General features: G+C 42.5%; 2 non-coding genes across 2 annotated transcripts; both read left to right on the top strand.

The window, feature by feature from the left end:
- The first annotated feature begins 5817 nt into the window (after nucleotides 1–5817).
- On the top strand, nucleotides 5818–5923 carry LOC125576754. Its single transcript, XR_007315180.1, has one exon. It is a non-coding gene; the product is annotated as a small nucleolar RNA R71 (small nucleolar RNA).
- Nucleotides 5924–14300: 8377 nt separating this feature from the next.
- LOC125576756 lies at nucleotides 14301–14406 on the top strand. The gene has a single exon (XR_007315182.1). It is a non-coding gene; the product is annotated as a small nucleolar RNA R71 (small nucleolar RNA).
- Nucleotides 14407–17612: the final 3206 nt, after the last annotated feature.

Below are 17612 nucleotides of genomic sequence, written 5' to 3' on the forward strand. Positions count from 1 at the left end.
CCTCTCAACAACAACGTGGACTGGCTAAGCACTAAAATCGAGCTACTATAGCAAGATCTGGACACCATTCGCAAGAAGGACCAACAACCAGCCACATCGATCGACATGTGCACATTCACATCGCTCGACGCCAAAGTCTCAGCAATGAATGAGAGGCTGAGGACTTACGAGGATATGCATGACCGTTTTATATCACCAGTCATGATAGATTTAAACAAATTGTCTAGTCAATTACTTCATGCTCAAAAGGATTGATACCACTCAAATTACCCTAAGGAGTGTTACTCTCATCAAAAGAGGTTCAGATGTAGTACTTAGGGATCGAATCCACAAGGAGCTAAGGAACAATTAAATCTAGTGCTTATTAATTCTAAAGGTTGTAATGTTTTAAATGAAATAGCAATAGTAACTAGCGAGTAAATGATAAATGTAACTTAGGTTGGAAATGATATTAGATGCAGGGCCACTATTCAGGTGTTGGAGATTATAATTCCTATAGATGCCTAACTGTTGCATGCATGATATATTAGAGCTCATTCGCTTAACTCAGTGATCAGCTGTCGCATGTACCACTGGTTAACAGACTAGATCTTGTGTCTCACCGGTTAGATGCAGACACAAGAGAGTGTCGATCGATAGTCTATTAAGACGTCGACCGATACACCTTTGCCAACATCGATCGATTGTTAGTTGAGGACATCGATCGACGGGTTCTAGCCAGGCCTATGCGCGAGTATGAAAATGCTCTACTAAGATTCTAAATTGGCGGTTAACCCTCTCTAGCAATCCTAATATGATAGATAGATGTCAAGATGGGATAACAAGGGTGCTTGAATATGCAATCCTATGATCAAGTTCTAGTTAGCTAGGCTAAAACAAGCAATGAATACAAATCTATCATGAATATCACAAAAAGGCAGATCTATAGATTGGGGCTAATCCCACAAACCTATCTGAACCCTGGATCTAACAGTTGAACTACTCAGACATAGCAAAGCAATTCATATCAATAGATAAATAGAAACTCATAGAATAGATGATAAGAAAATGAAACTAGGAGTTCCAATCACAAGTGATCTTCTCTCCAAATGAAACTTGTAACAAAATTAGGTCTAGAAAAGAAAAGCCCTCTCTGCCGTCAAAAACACTTGCAATATATATTCTACTAGGTTAAAAACTCGTCAGGGCATTTTGGTAATTTGGCTTGGCCTTGGTTTTTAAGTCTGCTGAATCCAAAATGTCGCGTCTGGTGTCTCGACATCGATCGATGGTACTTGTGTACATCGATCGATATTAATCTTCATCTGTCGAGGCATTTCCTGATATCGATCGTCAGCACTGATGCGCATCGATCGATTATTCTTCCTCTCGTCGACCTGTAAGTGGTCAGCTCGGGTGAAATGTCTTTTAAGCTCCAAAATGCTCCAAAGTCATAGCTTTACTCCGAAATGCACCTGAACCTGAAAACATACCTAGAAGAGTAGAAAACATAGAGGTCGACGTACAGACACTCTCTTGTGTCTGCATCTAACCGGTGAGACACAAGATCTAGTCTGTTAACCAGTGGTACATGCGACAGCTGATCACTGAGTTAAGCGAATGAGCTCTAATATATCATGCATGCAACAGTTAGGCATCTATAGGAATTATAATCTCCAACACCTGAATAGTGGCCCTGCATCTAATATTATTTCCAACCTAAGTTACATTTATCATTTACTCGCTAGTTACTATTGCTATTTCATTTAAAACATTACAACCTTTAGAATTAATAAGCACTAGATTTAATTGTTCCTTAGCTCCTTGTGGATTCGATCCCTAAGTACTACATCTGAACCTCTTTTGATGAGAGTAACACGCCTTAGGGTAATCTGAGTGGTATCAATCCTCATGGGCATCAAGTAATTGACTAGACAATTTGTTTAAATCTATCATGGCTGGTGATATAAAACGGTCATGCATATCCTCGTAAGTCCTCAGCCTCTCATTCATTGCTGAGACTTTGGCGTCGAGCGATGTGAAGGTGCACATGTCGATCGATGTGGCTGGATGTTGGTCCTTCTTGCGGATGGTGTCTAGATCTTGCTGTAATAGCTCGATTTTAGTACTTAGCCAGTCCACGTTGTTGTTGAGAGGGCAGTAAACGTCGTTTATCCTCGTGTCGATGTATGAGACTTCCCATTCATCCCTGTGTTGTGTAGAACATTGCGGTTCAGCAGGGATCTGAGCTGTAGGCAGACTGGCGTCGATCGATGTTGCACGTGGTGCGTCGATCGATGCTGAAGTCGTGGCTTCCTTCACAAGTAGCTGACGTAAACTTTCAATTTCTGTCCTCATTTCTGCCATACATCTGAAAAGCTCATTGTAGCCTCTATCCAAAGGCTGATGTGTGTCATCCACCAATGTTTTGAGCTCCTCTCCCAGTTTCTCCTGAGCTCCACAAATACCAAACACCATCTCATCGATTTCATCTTTGGTGTAGAGTTCTGGTGCCAGTCTTGTGAGTGTGAAGGAAGTGGCATGTTCTGGAAGATAGATGTGGCTCTCTTCAAAAGAGATGCTCTTTCCAGTATCTTCCTGATGTTGTCCTTTGTGACAGGTATCATCTCACCAGCTACGCCTCGTGCGTATCCACGCTCATCAATGTAGACTCCGTATTCGTCCCTTTGTTCCCAAGTGAACTTTCTGGCTCCATACATGTCGAAAGCACGGTTCCCACATTCATACCGTCTGTCGATCAACGTCGGTTCATCCATATCGATCGACGTTGGTGTTACCCTGTCGATCGATGTCTCCATTGTACCGTCGATCGATGCTTGCCCATTTGGTTGGCATGATAGATCTGGGTTGATCTCTGTTGTCGCGACTCCTGCGTGGTTGTTAGGATCTGTTTGAATGACGTCTGGAGTGCCACGTTGCTGTGAGAATAGGTTGTCAGGTCCATTGGCTACTTGAAGGATGTCTGCTATGTCCTCTCTGGACACTTGTAAAATCCTTCCATCCATTGCACGTGCGTTGCCATCCGTGTCCCTGAAAATACCAAATTCATCAGGTGTTAGAAAACCGTAATCAATGTTTGCATAATTATTCAATTTAGAAATAGAAAGATTAGGATTTAGAGTAGTATCGATCGATGTAGATACAGTTACATCGATCGATGGCAGTGTAATTTCTGCAGAACTTGTGTTCTTGAGATGATTGCTCTTCGTGGATTTTTCTGTTGATGTAGAAGGAAGAGTGTTCATCTTTTTTGTTTGTGTTTTTGCTCTGATGTGTGTAGGTGGTTCCAGAGGTGCAAAACGATTTATATAGGTATCTATAAACCTAGTTGGGGAGGGAATATTCTCCTGCTCTTGGATTTTCGCTGCGGTGCGAATATCGATCGATGTTCCTTTGTGGGTGTCGATCGATGTAAGCGGTTGTTTTGCTGGACGAGGGTGGGTATCGACCGATACGGAGTGCACAGCGTCGAACGATGTTGGAAACGTGTTGGTGAACTTGTGTGTTTCAAGTTTTTCATCCTACAAAGACATTTCTATTGCACGTTCTTTCCAGTAATCCTCATCGTATTCCTCGGTATGTTCCTCATTGGGTGAAGTAATTACAGTGTCAACTGCAAAACTTTCAGGGAAACCACTGTCTGCCCAACTGCCTATGGAATAATCATCATTTCCTCTCTTGCTTGGAGGTTGGAAGGCAAAATGTTGGTAACAATGATTTGGTGAAGCGAAATGGTCAAGTGGGTGCATTACGTCGAGTGACGTGTTGTTGTGGTCATCGGTCACCATTGACACATTGGAATCGATCGATGGAAAGGTTGGGGTGTCGATCGATTCCGCGTACTCTGTTTCGTACTCCGATTCATACTCTGCTCCACAATGGCATGCGCCAATGAAGCCAAGTTCTTTCCCATAATCCACAGAATTAATGACCTTTCTCTTAGGTCGGATGGGGTCGTAGTGGATGTTTGGGTCTATGAGCGTTAGACACAATTTGTTTTTGTTCATGTCACATACAGCTCCTACTGTAGCTAGGAAAGTTCTTCCAAGCAGAAGTGAAGAGTTCCAGTTAAGCTCGATGTCTAAGACATGAAAATCTACAGGGACAAGGGCATTACCAATCTGTACCTCCAGATCTCTTATGATGCCTCCTGATCGTTTCTCTGAAAGATCCACGAAGGTGAAGGATTCTGTTGAGGGTTCGATTGTCAAACCAAGCTGGTCTGCCATGATCCTAGGGAGGATATTAACTGATGCTCCTGTGTCACACATTGAATGGGAAAATTCAACACCCTTGACTGCGCATGGTATTGTGAACTTCCCAGGATCACTCTTCTTCGTCAATGTGATCCTGTGTTTCATCTTTCCTCTGACTTGATGAAACATTCTCCTAATGTCCTCCTCAGTTACCTTTGTTTCTCTGAAGAACATCCACAACCGGTGTGTGAAGTAAGCTTCATCAAAAGGTTTTTCGATTGGGATTCTGAGGACTCGTTTAGTGAAACCATCGATCTCCTTATCGTTAGCTTCCCTCTTAAGGTTTTTAGGAATCTTCTCCTTTCTTTTCCTTAACCTTCTCCCTTCAGATTCTTGTTCTTCTTGAACAGATTCTGGTGAACTATTTAAAGGGTTGGGTTTTGGTTCGGGTGGGTTTGCTAATGGTTTAGGTGGTGGTCTGAGTGCATTGATGTAATCATTATCGATTGAGGGTAACCGCACTCGGTATGTCAGAGGTGCCTGTCGATCGATGGGAGGTGTGTTGTGACGATCGACGTCGGACTCACTCTGTCGATCGATGGTTGGCTCAACCGATCGATCGATTTTATCATAGAAAGGGGAGGGTGGGTGAGGATGCTTAGCTGCGAATTCTTCATGAGTTAGAATTCGAACCGCATTGCATTCAGTCGAATTGGCAGACATCGTCGATCGATGTCTGGAGCAATCCGTCCATCGATCTTCATCATGGTCTGTCGATCGATGCGTGTTCATCGACATCGGTCGACACCATTGGGATCCGCCGAGACTCATGGAGCTTTCGATTTTCGAAATCTCCTTCCTCAAGCTTTTCATTTCTCACCACTTGCCAGAAATCATCATCTATGATGGCATTTACGTGGTGTTTTCCTTTGTCGGCTCCTGCCTCTCTAGCAAAGCTTCTTGCCTCTTTATAGTCTCGCCCGTCTGAATTACTTGGGTTTCAAGTTTTCTCACCTGAGTCCCTAAGGTCTCGATTTTGGTGTTCAGATTGTTGTAGGCAGAGTCTATCTTACCGTTGAAATCCACGGTGATTTGTTGTTGTCCCAACAGTACTCGATCAAGCATCTCTTCGATCTTGCTTTCCTGAGTCTGGGGTGGTGGATTTTGGTAGTAAGAGTTCGAGTAGCTCTTGCTGTTGTTGAAGGGTTTTTGAAATTGTGAATTTTGATTACTTCTTTGGCCATTTCCAAAGAAGTTTCTGTTTCCGCCCTGGTTTCCAAATTTCTGGAATCCGGTACCTCCAATATAGTTCACATCTTCTTCTCCTTCTGTATCTGCTACTTCTCCTTCAGCTGAACAGACTTGCTTCCTAAGAAGCTCGTGCACCACATCTAACTTAGCTCTTACTTCGTCCATCTGTTCCTTCCCGATAGAGGCTACAGACTTCTTCCGTTCAGAGTCAGTGTTTTTGGTGCTGCTGCTGTTAGCAAGGTTTTCGATAAGTCTCACAGCTTCCAACGGATTCCGAGTAGTGAAGTTTCCTTCACTCGCCGTATCAAGAGCCATTTGATACTGTAAGGCGAGACCTCGGAAGAAAGTGCTTAGCAGCTGCACTTCATTAAATCCGTGGTGTGGACAGTCTCGCTGGAAAAACCTAAATCTAATCCACGCATCTTTGAAGGACTCTCCAGCCTTCTGCGAGAATGTGGAAATTTTGTTCCGAAGTTCTTCAGCGCGCGCTTCATCGAAGAAGTTTCGTAAGAAAGCATTCTTGATGTCGCTCCAGGTTGTTAAAGATCATGTGGGTTGCTGCCTAAGCCAGTGCATCGCTTCTCCATTCAGCGTGTATCTGAAGAACTTGCACAGCGGGTAATCTTCGGAGACTCCTTCCATCCGAATGGCAGCGATTAGATCCTCGAACCGTTCCAAATGGTCCATAGGATGCTCCTGCGGTAACCCAGAGTAGGGTATCTGCGACACGAGAGTGTAGTATTGAGGCTTCAGCTTGAAATTCTGCTTCTGGATCTCCGGAAGTCGAATCGCTGATCTGTTGGAATAGTACTCATCTGGGCGATTGTAGTCTGCCAGTGGTTTCGATCGACCGTCCTCATCTACAGGTTGAGCAGCTCCTGTAGCATCAGCATCGGGGATTACAGTTCCCTGAGCATCTATTTTCTGACCTGTTGCATTACGCAGATGACCGGCCTGGTCATACAGGTTTTCGTTCTCATCCTGAGTTAGAATAATAATGTTTACCATTTTTGACGACACGGTATCAATCGACGTACGCGGTGTAGTATCGATCGTTGTCGAACGATTGGGATCGATCAACGATGACGGTCTGGTGTCGGTCGACGGTTGATTGTGCGTATCGATCGACGACGAAGTGCTTGCGTCGAGCGATGTGGAACGTTGACCTCTACGGATGGTGCGTTCCAAATGAGCAGGATCGTCTGAGAACAGCAAGTCTTTCTCCTTATTGCTTCTGGTACCGCTGGACATGCACCTGAAAAAAAAAAGAAAAAGAAAAATTATTAGAAAAAGAGGGTAAAGAAAAGAAAAAGAATTAATAAAACTAAATCTAATGGCGATCAAAGCTCCCCGGTAACGGCGCCAAATTTGATACCACTCAAATTACCCTAAGGAGTGTTACTCTCATCAAAAGAGGTTTAGATGTAGTACTTAGGGATCGAATCCACAAGGAGCTAGGGAACAATTAAATCTAGTGTTTATTAATTCTAAAGGTTGTAATGTTTTAAATGAAATAGCAATTGTAACTAGCGAGTAAATGATAAATGTAACTTAGGTTGGAAATGATATTAGATGCAGGGCCACTATTCAGGTGTTGGAGATTGATACAACTCAAATTACCCTATGGAGTGTTACTCTCATCAAAAGAGGTTCAGATGTAGTACTTAGGGATCAAATCCACAAGGAGCTAGGGAACAATTAAATCTAGTGCTTATAAATTCTAAAGGTTGTAATGTTTTAAATAAAATAGCAATAGTAACTAGCGAGTAAATGATAAATGTAACTTAGGTTGGAAATGATATTAGATGCAGGGCCACTATTCAAGTGTTGGAGATTTTGATTCCTATAGATGCCTAACTGTTGCATGCATGATATATTAGAGCTCATTCGCTTAACTCAGTGATCAGCTGTCGCATGTACCACTGGTTAACTGACTAGATCTTGTGTCTCACCGGTTAGATGCAGACACAAGAGAGTGTCGATCGATAGTCTATTAAGACGTCGACCGATACACTTTTGCCAACATCGATCGATTGTCAGTTGAGGACATCGATCGACGGGTTCTAGCCAGGCCTATGCGCGAGTATGAAAATGCTCTACTAAGATTCTAAATTGGCGGTTAGCCCTCTCTAGCAATCCTAATATGATAGATAGATGTCAGGATGGGATAACAAGGGTGCTTGAATATGCAATCCTATGATCAAGTTCTAGTTAGCTAGGCTAAAACAAGCAATGAATACAAATCTATCATGAATATCACAACAAGGCAGATCTATAGTTTGGGGCTAATCCCACAAACCTATCTGAACCCTGGATCTAACAGTTGAACTACTCAGACATAGCAAAGCAATTCATATCAATAGATAAATAGAAACTCATAGAATAGATGATAAGAAAATGAAACAAGGAGTTCCAATCACAAGTGATCTTCTCTCCAAATGAAACTTGTAACAAAACTAGGTCTAGAAAAGAAAAGCTCTCTCTGCCGTCAAACACTTAGGCAGTATATATTCTACTAGGTTAAAAACTCGTCAGGGCATTTTGGTAATTTGGCTTGGCCTTGGTTTTTAAGTCTGCTGAATCCAAAATGTCGCGTCTGGTGTCTCGACATCGATCGACGGTACTTGTGTACATCGATCGATATTAATCTTCATCTGTCGAGGCATTTCCTGATATCGATCGTCAGCACTGATGCGCATCGATCGATTATTCTTCCTCTCGTCGACCTCTAAGTGGTCAGCTCGGGTGAAATGTCCTTTATGCTCCAAAATGCTCCAAAGTCATAGCTTTACTCCGAAATGCACCTGAACCTGAAAACATACCTAGAAGAGTAGAAAACATAGATATATATATAGTAAAATAATAATATACCATGGATAAAAATGGGTCAAATCCAAGGTATATCAACTCCCCCAGACTTACCCTTTTGCTTGTCCTCAAGCAAAACATACAGGCAGTCTCTCTGAAAGAGGTTTGAAAATATTTGGGAACTTAAGATTTTAAAAACATAGAAATCTTTCCTCAACAATTTTGCAACCACATTTAAAAAGTCCTAATCACAAAAGCACACTATGCAATATCCTAGCTTAGCAACCATTTCTAACATAACACAACTCATCAATTCACGTCTGACATCCCCTCTACTGATTTCATTTCTTAGCATAAATATAAAGTGAATGCTTTACCTTGGGAGTATCGATCACAGGATGCAAGGATTTCAGACAGGTATCTGGAGCTGCAGGTAAAAGTTAGTTCCTAGTTTCTCTCTCTCTAAATTTCTCTCTTGAGTCAAAGTCTGCTTCCATTGCAGGATCAGTGACCAAGATTGGACAGGCTTCCATGAATCAAAACTTAATGGTGGTTGCCACCAAGTTCTGTTCACTTCTTTTTGACCTATATCCAAGAGTTCTTTGCGAAAGCGAGCCTTGAAGATTGCCGCCTCCAAGTCCCGTTTCGAACTCTTTTATTTGAGTCTTTATGAATCAAGCCTTAATGGTTTTAGCCACCAAGTCCTGTTCAGACTCATCCTAATTAAACAATAGATCTTTCTTATATTTTTTTTATTTATTATTATTATTATTATTATTATTATTATTATATTTTTTCAAATATAACTAATCTAGAGTCGAAATCTAGAGAGAGAAAATGTGATAAATAATCTAAACCAGGCGTTACCTTCCAGACCTATCTGAAGAATCCGATCCCATGTATACCAAGCCCCAAGACAAGCGGTTATGTCAGGTTTAGTGTTGGAAATCAGCTTTGGTTACTTCATACGGTTCAAGGCAAGTGTGTAGTTGATAGGTTGATCTGCTTTAGCATCTTTAGTGCTATCTGCAATCAGTAAATCTAAAATGGTGCTAAAGATTGGTTAGATATTCATGTTTAAATCAATATAAGATTATAGTCCCTATTTTCGATAGCTAAGCATAATTTATTTGAAATTCCTTTTTACGTAAGAATAAAATAAATTATATCAGTAAATCTCCCCCCAGACTTAAATTACACTGTCCCAGTGTAACTCAGCCGGAGTTATGATGAAAAGTGTATGATGTACGAAATGTAACAAGTAGGTAAGATACATCTGACCGGTTAGATATCGATCGATGGGTAAGTGTTACATCGATCGTCGTGTGGTTGCCTATGTCGAACGATGTCGACGTCTCGTCGTCGGTCGATATTCAGGTCCTCCTACTTGGGTCTCCTAAATCTGAAAGAAATAAAACGAAAGAAATTAAATGCTAGCTAATAAAACCAAAGTAAAATACCTAATAGTGGGTTGCCTCCCACTCAGCGCTTGGTTATAGTCATTTAGCTTGACTGTGGTAGTGATTGGCTATTGGGTGGAGAAGCAGCTGCTTGTTGGAAAGCAAGCATCCACGTCATCTCTGCGCATTCTGGACCAAGATGCAATGAAACTTCTTGTGGCCTCATCATTTCTTGTCCATTTGTCATCCATCTTCCCAAGTACATTGGAGATGTTCTGTAGCCTTTCTTGAATGTTGTCAATGCTGACCTGGTGCCAGCCTATGTTGTCATAGGCGTATGCTGAAAGATCTGTCAGTTCCTTTTGCATTGACTCCACTGTCTTGTGTATCAGCTGCTCGCCGATTGTTGTAGACTCGGCGTCGATCGATGCGATTATGTGTTCGTTGGTCGATCTCGGTGAGTTGCCGTCGATCGATTTTGCCTTTGTCCTGTCGATCGATGCTGATATCTGATGTTGAGCTGCGAGTTGCCTCTGAATGGCTTTGACTTCTTTCTGTAGCCATTCTGCGTGGTTGTCTAGTCCACTGATTTTGTTGTCGAATGGAAAGTAGATGTCATCGCAGCGTTTGTCAAGTCGTTCCTCCATGTTGTCTAGAGCAGTGTAGATCTTGGATGTGATCTTGTCAACTTCTGCTGCTGTGTAAGGAAGTAACTCCACAGGTTTCTTGCCATCGATCCAGGGTCCTCTTAGCCTGTCGATCGATGCTGATTTTTCCTGCAAAAAACTTTGATTAGTAATGTTCTCAATATCCTTTTGGGCATCAAGTAATTGACTAGACAATTTGTTTAAATCTATCATGACTGGTGATATAAAACGGTCATGCATATCCTCGTAAGTCCTCAGCCTCTCATTCATTGCTGAGACTTTGGCGTCGAGCGATGTGAAGGTGCACATGTCGATCGATGTGGCTGGATGTTGGTCCTTCTTGCGAATGGTGTCCAGATCTTGCTGTAGTAGCTCGATTTTAGTGCTTAGCCAGTCCACGTTGTTGTTGAGAGGGCAGTAAACGTCGTTTATCCTTGTGTCGATGTATGAGACTTCCCATTCATCCCTGTGTTGTGCTGAGCAACGCGGTTTTGCAAGGGTCTGAGCTGTAGGAAGACTGACGTCGATCAATGTTGCACATGGTGCGTCAATCGATGCTGAGGTCGTAGCTTCCTTCTCAAGTTGCTGACGTAAACTATCAATTTCTGTCCTCATTTCTGCCATACATCTGAAAAGCTCATTGTAGCCTCTATCCAAAGGCTGATGTGTGTCATCCACCAATGTTTTGAGCTCCTCTCCCAGTTTCTCCTGAGCTCCACAAATACCAAACACCATCTCATCGATTTCATCTTTGGTGTAGAGTTCTGGTGCCAGTCTTGTGAGTGTGAAGGAAGTGGCATGTTCTGGAAGACAGATGTGGCTCTCTTCAAAAAGAGATGCTCTTTCCAGTATCTTCCTGATGTTGTCCTTTGTGACAGGTATCCTCTCACCAGCTACGCCTCGTGCGTGTCCACGCTCATCAATGTAGACTCCATATTCGTCCCTTTGTTCCCAAGTGAACTTTCTGGCTCCATACATGTCGAAAGCACGGTTCCCACATTCATACCGTCTGTCGATCGACGTCGGTTCATCCATATCGATCGACGTTGGTGTTACCTTGTTGATCGATGTCTCCATTGTACCGTCGATCGATGCTTGCCCATTTGGTTGGCGTGATAGATCTGGGTTGATCTCTGTTGTGGCGACTCCTGCGTGGTTGTTAGGATCTGTTTGAATGACGTCTGGAGTGCCACGTTGCTGTGAGAATAGGTTGTCAGGTCCATTGGCTACTTGAAGGATGTCTGCTATGTCCTCTCTGGACACTTGTAAAATCCTTCCATCCATTGCACGTGCGTTGCCATAAAATACCAAATTCATCAGGTGTTAGAAAACCGTAATCAATGTTTGCATAATTATTCAATTTAGAAATAGAAAGATTAGGATTTAGAGTAGTATCGATCGATGTAGATACAGTTACATCGATCGATGGCAGAGTAATTTCTGCAGAACTTGTGGTCTTGAGATGATTGCTCTTCATGGATTTTTCTGTTGATGTAGAAGGAAGAGTGTTCATCTTATTTGCTTGTGTGTTTGCTCTGATGTGTGTAGGTGGTTTCAGAGGTGTAAAACGATTTATATAGGTATCTGTAAGCCTAGTTAGGGAGGGAATATTCTCCTGCTCCTGAATTTTCGCTGCGGTGCGAATATCGATCAATGTTCCTTTCGGTGTGTCGATCGATGTGAGCGGTTGTTTTGCTGGACGAGGGTGGGTATCGACTGATGTGGAGTGCACAGCGTCGAACGATGTTGGAAACGTGTTGGTGAAATTGTGTGTTTCAAGTCTTTCATCCTGCAAAGACATTTCTATTGCACGTTCTTTCCAGTAATCCTCATCGTATTCCTCGGTATGTTCCTCATGAGGTGAAGTAATTACAGTGTCAACTGCAAAACTTTCATGGAAACCACTGTCTGCCCAACTGCCTATGGAATAATCATCATGTCCTCTCCTGGTTGGAGGTTGGAAGGCAAAATGTTGGTAACAATGATTAGGTGAAGCGAAATGGTCAAGTGGGTGCATTACGTCGAGTGACGTGTTGTTGTGGTCATCGGTCACCATTGACACATTGGAATCGATCGATGGAAAGGTTGGGGTGTCGATCGATTCCGAGTACTCTGTTTCGTACTCCGATTCATACTCTGCTCCACAATGGCATGCGCCAATGAAGCCAAGTTCTTTCCCATAATCCACAGAATTAATTACCTTTCTCTTAGGTCGGATGGGATCGTAGTGGATGTTTGGGTCTATGAGCGTTAGACACAATTTGTTTTTGTTCATGTCACATACAGCTCCTACTGTAGCTAGGAAGGATCTTCCAAGCAGAAGTGAAGAGTTCCAGTTAAGCTCGATGTCTAAGACATGAAAATCTACAGGGACAAGGGCATTACCAATCAGTACCTCCAGATCTCTTATGATGCCTCCGGATCGTTTCTCTGAAAGATCCACGAAGGTGAAGGATTCTGTTGAGGGTTCGATGGTCAAACCAAGCTGGTCCGCCATGATCCTAGGGAGGATACTAACCGATGCTCCTGTGTCACACATTGAATGGGGAAATTCAACACCCTTGACTATGCATGGTATTGCAAACTTCCCAGGATCACTCTTCTTCGTCAATGTGATCATGTGTTTCATCTTTCCTCTGACTTGATGAAACATTCTCCTAATGTCCTCCTCAGTTACCTTTGTTTCTCTGAAGAACATCCACAACCGGTGTGTGAAGTAAGCTTCATCAAAAGGTTTTCCGATTGGGATTCTGAGGACTCGTTTAGTGAAACCATCCATCTCCTTATCGTTAGCTTCTCTCTTAAGGTTTTTAGGAATCTTCTCCTTCCTTTTCCTTAACCTTCTCCCTTCAGATTCTTGTTCTTTTTGAACAGGTTCTGTTGAACTATTTAAAGGGTTGGGTGTTGGTTCGGGTGGGTTTGCTAATGGTTTAGGTGGTGGTCTGAGTGCATTGATGTAATCATTATCGATTGAGGGTAACTGCACTCGGTATGTCAGAGGTGCCTATCGATCGATGGGAGGTGTGTTGTGACGATTGACGTCGGACTCACTCTGTCGATCGATGGTTGAGTTAACCGATCGATTGATTTTTTCATAGAAAGGGGAGGGTGGGTGAGGATGCTTAGCTGCGAATTCTTCATGAGTTAGAATTCGAACCGCATTGCATTCAGTCGAATCGGCAGTCGACGTCGATCGATGTCTGGAGAAATCTCTTTTGATTTCGAAATCTCCGTCCTCAAGGTTTTCATTTCTCACCACTTGCCAGAATTCATCATCTATGATGGCATTTACGTGGTGTTTCCCTTTGTCGGCTCCTGCTTCTCTAGCAAAAGCTCCTTGCCTCTTAATAGTCTCGCCCGTCTGAATTACTTGGGTTTCAAGTTTTCTCACCTGAGTCCCTAAGGTCTCGATTTTGGTGTTCAGATTGTTGTAGGCAGAGTCTATCTTACCGTTGAAATCCACGGTGATTTGTTGTTGTCCCAACAGTACTCAATCAAGCATTTCTTCGATCTTGCTTTCCTGAGTTTGGGGTGGTGGATTTTGATAGTAAGAGTTCGAGTAGCTCTTGCTGTTGTTGAAGGGTTTTTGAAATTGTGAACTTTGGTTACTTCTTTGGCCATTTCCAAAGAAGTTACTGTTTCCGCCCTGGTTTCCAAATTTTTGGAATCCGGTACCTCCGATGTAGTTCACATCTTCTTCTCCTTCAGTATCTGCTACTTCTCCTTCAGCTGAACAGACTTGCTTCCTAAGAAGTTCGTGCACCACATCTAACTTAGCTCTTACTTCGTCCATCTGTTCCTTCCCGATAGAGGCTACAGACTTCTTCCGTTCAGAGTCAGTGTTTTTGGTGCTGCTGCTGTTAGCAAGGTTTTCGATAAGTCTCACAGCTTCCAACGGATTCCGAGTAGTGAAGTTTCCTTCACTCGCCGTATCAAGAGCCATTTGATACTGTAAGGCGAGACCTCGGAAGAAAGTGCTTAGCAGCTGCACTTCATTAAATCCGTGGTGTGGACAGTCTCGCTGGAAAAACCTAAATCTAATCCACGCATCTTTGAAGGACTCTCCAGCCTTCTGCGAGAATGTGGAAATTTTGTTCCGAAGTTCTTCAGCGCGCGCCTCATCGAAGAAGTTTCGTAAGAAAGCATTCTTGATGTCGCTCCAGGATGTTAAAGATCCTGTGGGTTGCTGCCTAAGCCAGTGCATCGCTTCTCCATTCAGCGTGTATCTGAAGAGCTTGCACAGCAGGTAATCTTCGGGACTCCTTCCATCCGAATGGCAGCGATTAGATCCTCGAACCGTTCCAAATGGTCCATAGGATGCTCGTGCGGTAAACCAGAGTAGGGTATTCGACACGAGAGTGTAGTATTGAGGGTTCAGCTCGAAATTCTGCTTCTGGATCTCTGGAAGTCGAATCGCTGATCTGTTGGAATAGTACTCATCTGGGCGATTGTAGTCGGCCAGTGGTTTCGATCGAGCGTCCTCATCTACAGGTTGAGCAGCTCCTGTAGCATCAGCATCAGGGATTACAGTTCCCTGAGCATCTATTTTCTGACCTGTTGCATTACGCAGATGACCGTCCTGGTCATACAGGTTTCCGTTCTCATCCTGAGTTAGAATAATAATGTTTACCATTTTTGACGACACGTTATCGATCGACGTACGCGGTGTAGTATCGATCGTTGTCGAATGACTGGGATCGATCGACGATGACGGTCTGGTGTCGATCGACGGTTGGTTGTGCGTATCGATCGGCGTCGAAGTGCTTGCGTCGAGCGATGTGGAACGTTGACCTCTACGGATGGTGCGTTCCAAATGAGCAGGATCGTCTGAGAACAGCAAGTCTTTCTCCTTGTTGCTTCTGGTACCGCTGGGCATGCACCTGAAAAGACAAGAAAAAGAAAGATTATTAGAAAAGGGGGTAAAGAAGAGAATAAGAACTAATAAAACTAAATTTAATGGTGATCAAAGCTCCCCGGCAACGGCGCCAAATTTGATACCACTCAAATTACCCTAAGGAGTGTTACTCTCATCAAAAGAGGTTCTGTTGTAGTACTTAGGGATCGAATCCACAAGGAGCTAGGGAACAATTAAATCTAGTGTTTATTAATTCTAAAGGTTGTAATGTTTTTAATAAAATAGCAATAGTAACTAGCGACTAAATGATAAATGTAACTTAGGTTTGAAATGATATTAGATGCATGGCCACTATTCAGGTGTTGGAGATTATAATTACTATATATGCCTAACTGTTGCATGCATGATATTTAGAGCTCATTCGCTTAACTCAGTGATCAGCTGTCGCATGTACCACTGGTTAACGGACTAGATCTTGTGTCTCACCGGTTAGATGCTGACACAAGAGAGTGTCGATCGATAGTCTATTAAGACGTCCCCCGATACACCTTTGCCAACATCGATCGATTGTCAGTTGAGGATATCGATCGACGGGTTCTAGCCAGGCCTATGCGCGAGTATGAAAATGCTCTACTAAGATCCTAAATTGGCGGTTAGCCCTCTCTAGCAATCCTAATATGATAGATAGATGTCAGGATGGGATAACAAGGGTGCTTGAATATGCAATCCTATGATCATGTTTTAGTTAGCTAGGCTAAAACAAGCAATGAATACAAATCTATCATGAATATCACAACAAGGCAGATCTATAGTTTGGGGCTAATCCCACAAACCTATCTGAACCCTGGATCTAACAGTTGAACTACTCAGACATAGCAAAGCAATTCATATCAATGGATAAACAGAAACTCATAGAATAGATGATAAGAAAATGAAACAAGGAGTTCCAATCACAAGTGATCTTCTCTCCCAAATGAAACTTGTAACAAAACTAGGTCTAGAAAAGAAAAGCTCTCCCTGCCGTCAAACACTTAGGCAGTATATATTCTACTAGGTTAAAAACTCGTCAGGGTATTTTGGTAATTTGGCTTGGCCTTGGTTTTTAAGTCTGCTGAATCGAAAATGTCGCGTCTGGTGTCTCGACATCGATCGACGGTACTTGTGTACATTGATCGATATTAATCTTCATCTGTTGAGGCATTTCCTGATATCGATCGTCAGCACTGATGCGTATCGATCGATTATTCTTCCTCTCGTCGACCTCTAAGTGGTCAGCTCGGGCGAAATGTCCTTTATGCTCCAAAATGCTCCAAAGTCATAGCTTTACTCCGAAATGCACCTGAACCTGAAAACATACCTAGAAGAGTAGAAAACATAGATATATATATAGTAAAATAATAATATACCATGGATAAAATGGGTCAAATCCAAGGTATATCAGAGATTATAATTCCTATAGATGCCCAACTGTTGCATGCATGATATATTAGAGCTCATTCGCTTAACTCAGTGATCAGCTGTCGCATGTACCACTGGTTAACAGACTAGATCTTGTGTCTCACTGGTTAGATGCAGACACAAGAGAGTGTCGATCGATAGTCTATTAAGACGTCGACCGATACACCTTTGCCAACATCGATCGATTGTCAGTTTAGGACAAGCAATGAATACAAATCTATCATGAATATCACAACAAGGCAGATCTATAGTTTGGGGCTAATCCCACAAACCTATCTGAACCCTGGATCTAACAGTTGAACTACTCAGACATAGCAAAGCAATTCATATCAATAGATAAATAGAAACTCATAGAATAGATGATAAGAAAATGAAACAAGGAGTTCCAATCACAAGTGATCTTCTCTCCAAATGAAACTTGTAACAAAACTAGGTCTAGAAAAGAAAAGCCCTCTCTGCCGTCAAAAACACTTGCAGTATATATTTTACTAGGTTAAAAACTAGTCAGGGCATTTTGGTAATTTGGCTTGGCCTTGGTTTTTAAGTCTGCTGAATCCAAAATGTCGCGTCTGGTGTCTCGACATCGATCGATGGTACTTGTGTACATCGATCGATATTAATCTTCATCTGTCGAGGAATTTTCTGATATAAATCGTCAGCACTGATGCGCATCGATCGATTATTCTTCCTCTCGTCGACCTCTAAGTGGTCAGCTCGGGTGAAATGTCTTTTAAGCTCCAAAATGCTCCAAAGTCATAACTTTACTCCGAAATGCACCTGAACCTGAAAACATACCTAGAAGAGTAGAAAACATAGATATATATATAGTAAAATACTAATATACCATGGATAAAAATGAGTCAAATCCAAGGTATATCAAGGATATTGAGAACATTACTAATCAAAGTTTTTTGCAGGCAAAATCAGCATCGATCGACAGGCTAAGAGGACCCTGGATCGATGGCAAGAAACCTGTGGAGTTACTTCCTTACACAGC

Source organism: Brassica napus, chromosome A7 (genome assembly GCF_020379485.1).
Source record: "Brassica napus cultivar Da-Ae chromosome A7, Da-Ae, whole genome shotgun sequence".
NCBI lineage: Eukaryota > Viridiplantae > Streptophyta > Magnoliopsida > Brassicales > Brassicaceae > Brassica > Brassica napus.